Below are 7,662 nucleotides of genomic sequence, written 5' to 3'. Positions count from 1 at the left end.
TGTCCACGCGCACAGAGTTGCAGCGGCTGAAGTAGGGCTGCAGGTTGGAGTGGTCGCTGCTGCACTCATAGTGGCGGCCCTGGAAGCCGCGGTCCTCATAGAAGGTGATCTGGAAGGCACAAGGCAGGGTTCAGAGGCCTCAAGTGGCCAGGACCCAAGGGCAGGTCCCTCCCTGGGCTCCCAGGCCCCCTGGGCTCACCTTCCCCATGGCTGGTGTTGGCGAGTTGGAAGGGATGGTTCTGTTGGGTGTGTGGGGCTGGGCGCGGGGTCTATATAGCAGGAGGTCTGCTGCGCTGGCAGGAACAACACAAAAGGGCCCCTCGGCGGGACGGGGGCACTTTCTCTCTCTCCTTTCTATATAATGACTGTGGGGGAGGTGTGGGGTATTGTATCTTTTCTCTTAGACTCTCCAGAGCTTTCGAATGGATGAGGAATCACTGACCTGGTTAAAAGGGGTCACTTGACGCCGCTCTGGCCTTTAAACGAAGCTGATTTGGGAAACTGAAATAGAGCAAAGATGCTTAACTCGTTAACATTTGTATTGAAATGTTTTGGCTACCTTTTACAATCTCAAAACAATGTGCATTTGAATAACAATGCAGGATACTAACGGTCCTGCAAACGTGGAAAGTGGGGGTGAATACTTTCTTCGCTGGATGGTGGGAGTCAACCCGGGTCCTCCTCTGTCCTTAAGAACTTTCTTAGCGTGGAGCACGGTGGCACAACGTCTTTAATCCCAGCACTTGAGAGGAGGAGGCAGGTGGGGGAGAAGTGGAAGGGCAGAAGGCATGGGGGGTTGGAGAAGAGGGAATCTGTGTGGTTTCAGCCCAGGCCAGTCTAGTCTACAAAGCGAGTTCCAAGACAGCCAGAGCAGTTACACGGAGAAAACCTGTCCTGGAAAACCAAGCAAGCTCTGTGCTGGTCAGCTGGGAACCAGAGAACGAATGTGACAAAGGAAGCACTAAATTTAGACACTTCAGTTCTGTTCCCTGGAGTGTGCGCGACACCAGGGCCAAGGGCCTCATCACCCACACCTCACACAGCACAGGCAGCGAGCCTCTTAGCCTTGGCATTCACAGGGTGACTCAGCAGTCTGCTCCAGCTGCCTGCGATAAATGGGAGGTGACTTGTAAGGAAGACTTCGGAATCATACAACCTTGCAAAGATTCTTCATGCCAAGGACTGAAACCAGATGCTCAAACAGTGGTTTGAGCCTGCTCAAACTATGGCACCAGCCAAGGACAATATGTGCAGGAAACTTCGAACCCTGACCCAAAACTAGCCAATGGACAGGGTGTTCTCCACAGTTAAGTGGAGAGTGGGGACTGACTTTCACACGAACTCTGGTGCTCCATGTTTGACCACGTGCCCTGGATGGGGAGGCCTGGTGGCACTCAGAGGAAGGATAGCAGGCTATCAAGAAGAGACTTGATACCCTAAGTGCATATACAGGGGGAGGAAGTCCCCCTCAGTCACAGTCATAGGGGAGGGGAGTAGGGGGAAAGCGGGAGGGAGGGAGGAATGGGAGGATACAAGGGATGGGATAGCAATTGAGATATAATATGAATAAATTAATAAAATATTTTGAGAGAGAGAAGAAATCCAACATACTTCTTAGTACCCTGTCTCTACCAGCAGATGTCAACTGACTGACTTATCTAATGATGATAGCCAAGACGCCTCCAGCCACCACTTGGAACACCCTCCCCTGACCCCTGAAAACCGCTACCTTTGAGAAAGCTGCTCTCATTCCTAAGTAGGGACTTTTACTACCTGGGACAAATACTCAAATTTATTTTCCCTGAACAAATTTAACTTGATTGATTCGTAGACATTTAATAAGCCTGATTACATTTTTTTTCTCTTAAAAATAATTAATTTGGGAACTACAAATAAGTAGGAGGGAAAAAAACAGTCTTGTACCAAAGCAAGGTGCTATTGATGTATATTTTTATTATTATTTATTTATGATTTTTAAAATATTATATATATATATATATATATATATATATATATATGAGTGTTTTGCCTGCATGTATTTACAGGCACCTGGTATGCTTGCAGTAGTCAGAAAATGGAGGCTGCATCTCCTGAAGCTGGAGTCAGAAATGGTTCTGAGTCACGGTGCATGTACAGGGAATTGAGTTCTCCAGAAGAACAGCCAGGGTTCTTCCCGCCCCCACCCCCACCCCCCAAGACAGTGTTTCTCTGTGTAGCCCTGGCTGTCCTGGAACTCACTCACATAAAGGTGCCATAGTTTACTCTTCCTATGCTGTAGAAGATTGGCCGTCTCTAATCTTTTATTGCTATGACTATTCCCCCAAATAAACAGTTTGTATGTAACATTTTCTATTTTTAGAACCTTTTTCTTAGGACGGAATCCGAAGAGCAGACTCGCTGGGTCTAAAGTTAGTTCGCATTTTTTTTTCTCCTGCTGTGTTTTTGTTATTCTGTTTTTGAAAAACCATCTTGTTAGGTGGCCCTGGCTTTCCTCCAGTTTCAGCCTCCTCAGGGCTGGGACTCCAGGCTCATAAGGTACCTGTGCCTGGCTTCTCCGCTGCACTTACAAAATTCCTTTTAAAAAATATCTCTTTATTTGATGTGTATGTGTGCATTTGAACATATGCACGTACAGCGTGTGTGTGTGTTCAATGACAGTAGAGGTCAGGAGAAAGCGCTGGATCTCCTGGACTTGGAGTTACAGAGAGTTAGGAACCACCTGGATCTGAACTGTTTGGAACTGAATGCAAATCCTCTGAAAGAACAGTCGGTGTTCTTAAATGCTGAGCCATGCCTCCAGCCCCTTGTGACATTCTTTATTAGCACAACTAAGGACTCCAGCTGTAGACTCCATCTCAATTGTCCTCCCTTAGCCGATTGCAAAGGATTATAAGAGAAGTAAAAAGTGTTAGGAATTAAGTTTCTTCTATGTGTTTAATAGTATATAAAACAATAGCATTAATGTTATAATTTTTTTCGGTTAATGTCTTTCACACTTTGTATTTCCTCCCTGAATCTTTATTTATTCACTCTCTTCTGGTTTACTTATTTATGTTTTTCAAGCGTATTCTGTGTAGCCTTGGCTGTCTTGGAACTCTCTCTCTCTCTCTCTCTCTCTCTCTCTCTCTCTCTCTCTCTCTCTCTCTCTGTGTGTGTGTGTGTGTGTGTGTGTGTGTGTGTGTGTGTGTATGTGTAGACCAGGCTGGCCTCGAACTCACAGAGATCCTCCTGCCTCCCAAGTGCTGGGATTAAAGGCATGCGCCGCCACCACCCAGCCTGATATCTTTACTCTCAAGCCTCTGATAATCTTTTAAGGTCTCTTTTTAAATTTGGGAGTGTGTGCTCTAGGCACACTAGTAACTGCAGATGAAGAGCGCTCTTGGCGTTTTCCTCCACTCATTCTTTCTTAACTATTAGCTCAGTTGCATTTCACAACTACCCACTGGTTACCAAGGATGCCAGGTACAGGATGATACAGATGCTGGTTAAGACAGGGCACAATACCTGAGGCCATGCTGTTATTGTCAGCCTGATGGGCCAACTATCCCTAACTCTGGTGCTGTCTCGGGACCTCTTGTCATGGGAGTAATAGGCTTCCAGCTTGCTTGTCTAATGCGGACTTGTTATCTTTGAAGTTAAAGCAGTCCAACCAACTCTGATCTCATTCTGGCTGTGGGATTAGGGTGTTTTGAGCTGCTATGCAGGGCGAAGTGGAGGACCAGCAGCTCAGCAGGCAGGCAAGGAAACGATCTGAGGAAGGACAAGGAACTGTGGACTCAATGGCAGTGTGTGGAGGTGAGAGCAAAGGGTGACTGCAGTTAGAGGAGGAGCGATAGAATGAGGTGGCGCAGGCCTGTAATTCCAGCACTCTGGGAAGCAGAGGAAGACCTATTGCTGTGAGTTTGAGGCCAGCCTGGTCTACAAAGTGAATCCAGGACAGCCAAAGCTACACAGAGAAACACTGGAGAGAGAAAGAGAGAGAGAGAGAGAGAGAGAGAGAGAGAGAGAGAGAGAGAGAGAGAGAAATGGGTTGAGGCTAGTTTCTCTAATTAGCATCATTTTCTTTTTTAAACTTTTTTATTTATTTTTCTTTTTTAATTATTTTTTTCTTTTATTTTTTTACTTTTACATATGCATTTATATTATTACATACATATACAATAATCTACAACCAGCAAGAAGGACCATGAAACTATGAATTATATAAATGTTACATTCATAGCGTTTTGCCTATTTATATTTGGCAACCTTGGAGAAAACATCTTTCCTATCTTGGTGAGTCTAAAATTCTGAATGTAAATCAATATCTATCACATCTCATCTCTATCAATCTAAAAACAGCTATCTAGACCTGAAAACATCTTAACCCCTAAACAACAAAGCTTAGTTGTAAAACTAAACTATCTGCTATTTAACCCTACCAGAGACTTGAGAAGGAATAAAATTAATTACTTGAGTATATAGGGGGTGCAAGTTAACAGACTCCAAAATGTGAAAATGAGAGAGACAGTTCACTGCCTAGACAGTCACCAAAAACTCTCTGTACTGGAGCGTTGTCTTCAGCCTTCTGGCCCGTTATATTTGACAGACATATTTGTGAGGCAAGAACCATTGAGGATTTGTTTACCCTGTCTTGGCAGAATTTGGCTGTTGACTCTGCCTGTGTCCAAGCTTGCCCATTTTTAGTCAGAATTCTGTCTGTGGCAGAAACAAAGACATTTTTCCCAGTGGCTGGTTTGCCACATTTGAAGCCATCTCCATAAGGAGGTTCTTTGATGCTCATCATCTTCTCTGAGATAGGTGGGTGTTGCCAGGATTTAACTTGTCTTATTGTCAAAGAATATTTAAAATAATAAAAACATCTTTAAATGCCGTATTCTGTAGGTCTCTGAGGTTTTTGAAGACCTTATATAAGTATTTTATCTATCTATAGAATCATATCTATCTGTTAAACCTAGGGTGTATATTCTTGTGATAAAAATAGACTAGTAATTGACATGACCATGATTTGATCAACTAACAATTTTTGTATTACTTAATTATCCTAAACAGCCTGCAATAGCACTTTCAAAGTATTAGAAGTAAACTTTGTATTATAATTAAGTTGTGTGGGTACAATGCCTCCTCATATTAGAGTAAAAATATATTTAATGTGTGTGAAGAATAATCTTGGATTTGAATTCTATACCAACGTATCATAATGGTTTTTGAGACAGGGTTTCTCTGTGTAGCACTGGCTGTCCTGGACTCGATTTGTAGTCCAGGCTGGCCTTGAAGTCACAGAGATCCGCCTGCCTCTGCCTTCCAAGTGCTGAGATTAAAAGTGTGAGCCACCACTGTGTCTGGCTGGAAGCATTTTCTTATACGTAATGGAGAAACATCAAAAATCATTTGTGTGTGGTTTTTTTGGTTTTTTTTTTTTGAGTTTCTAAATATCTTTTTTTTAAAAAACACTTAAAAACATTTGTTTCCTTTTTCTTTTTAATTAGCATATATTGATTATACATAAAAATGGCTTCCATTATAATATTTTTGTGGATGTATATAATGCATCATCTTTCCAGGTAGTCTCTCTTCTACTTTTGTCTCCCTCAACCCCCACCCCACCCCCAATGAGCCAATGAGCCATCAAGGTTTTGTTAAGGTTGGGTTAAAGGCTCTCTAAAGGAACATGGACACCTTGCCAGTGGTCACACTACTGAAGACATTTCTCTCTCCCCCAGCATCCATTAGCTGCTCTCCAGGACCCCTCCCAATTCCCAGACAGGCTGTTGATCTTAGGCGGGTCTTATGCAGGTAATTAGGCAGTTGCTATGAGTTCAGAAGTGCCGTAGGTGGTGGTTTGAATAAGAATGTCCCCAATAGGTTCATGTATTTGAATACTTGCTCCCCAGTTGGTGGAAGTATTTGGGGAGGATTAGGAGATTTGACCTTGTTCAGGGAAGTATGTCATTGGGTGTGAACAGTGAGGTTTCCAAAGACCCCTGTGATACCTAGTGCCACCCCCACCCCCACCCCCACCCCTATCCCACCCCACCCCAACCGCTACCCCCACCCCCACCCCACCCCCACTGGCTCATTGTTGCAGATCAAGAGGAAACCATGTGCCAAATTAAACAATTTTTTTAAATAAGTTCCCTTGCTCATAGTGTTTTATCCAGTGATGAAATTTAACAAGACACAGCTACAATGGAAAGGCAGAATTCTACCGTACTTCATCTCGTCCTTTGGCTTTTACAGTTTTTCTACTCTCTTTTCCACAGTGTTTCCTGAGGCTAGGGGCAATGCACGATAGAGGGCCCATTTATGGGACACTCAATGGGCACTTGTTCTAAGGCTTTGACCAGTCATGAATCTCTCTCTGCAGCGATTGCTGCCCATGGTAAAAAGACGTGCCTCTGACTGCAGCTGGCACTAGCATTAATCAAGATAATTATTTAGAAGGCAATCTGACAGGCGCATCACATCCATTTCACAAAACAGCAGCAGGTGCTCTCCAACTGGGGCCTATGCCCTCCTCAGTCCAGGGCCTTTGACTAAGTTCATGGAACCTGACTTGAGTTCCATCCTGCGGGGGAGAGACAGGATACAATCAGATCCATGTTTAAAGTACTTACAAGAAGACTCCTTAAAAATAATAATAATAATAATAAATCTAGCAATGGCAACAGCAGTGCAACAGAAGAGAAGGCAGGGAAAACAAGAGGCAAGCAGAGTGCTATCGTAAATGAATATGGGTCTTAGTTTCCTAGAACCTTACGTTTAGTGTGTAGCACGTGTTGTATTTTGTGTGTGTACAAGATTGTGTAAGCATATCAAAGTTTTACATGAATATGTTCAAATTTGTATATGTACTTTGTAAAGGTTGGGTTAAAGACTCTCTAAAGGAACATGGGTGCCTTACCAGTGGTCACACTCCTGAAGACATTTCTCTCTCCCTCAGCAACATACACACACACACACACACACACACACACACACACACAGGGTATATATATATATACCAGTCATGTGAGTGGTGCTCAGACATACACTCAGGCAAAATACTCAGCCACATAAAAACTAAATAAATAAGAAATAAAGAAATAGGCCTGAGAGATGGCTCAGAGGTTAAGAGCACTACCTGCTCTTCCAAAGGTCCTGAGTTTAATTCCCAGAAACTACATGGTGGTTCATAACCATCTATAATGTGATCTGCTGCCCTCTCTGGCAGGCAGGACATTGTATACATATTAAACTAAAAATAAGTAAATAAATAAATAAGAAAAGAAAGGAAGGAAGGAAGGAAGGAAGAAAGAAAGAAAGAAAGAAAGAAAGAAAGAAAGAAGCCCTTTATGGTCTTCAGACTCAGAAACCTGATTTTAAAAGCAGGAACAATCTTTTGAATCTTGGCTTCCAGATGGTCACTGATCAAAGAAACTGAAAATAGAAGAGATTCCTGATCATTTGGTTTGAAGCAACAAGTTTTTTGGGTTGTTGTTTGGTTTTTTAAGACAGGCTTTCTCAGCCAGATATGATGACTCACGCCTTTAATCCTAGCACTCTGGAGGCAGAGGCAGGCAGATCACTGTGAGTTTGAGGCCAGCCTGGTCTACAAAGAGAGTCCAGGACAGCCAAGGCTACACAGAGAGAAGAATCTTTCTGGGCCTCTCAATCGTTCTG

The sequence above is a fragment of the Acomys minous genome (genome assembly GCF_964271855.1).
Source record: "Acomys minous genome assembly, chromosome: 4".
NCBI classification, from domain to species: Eukaryota; Metazoa; Chordata; class Mammalia; order Rodentia; family Muridae; genus Acomys; species Acomys minous.
This window is presented reverse-complemented; position numbering follows the sequence as displayed.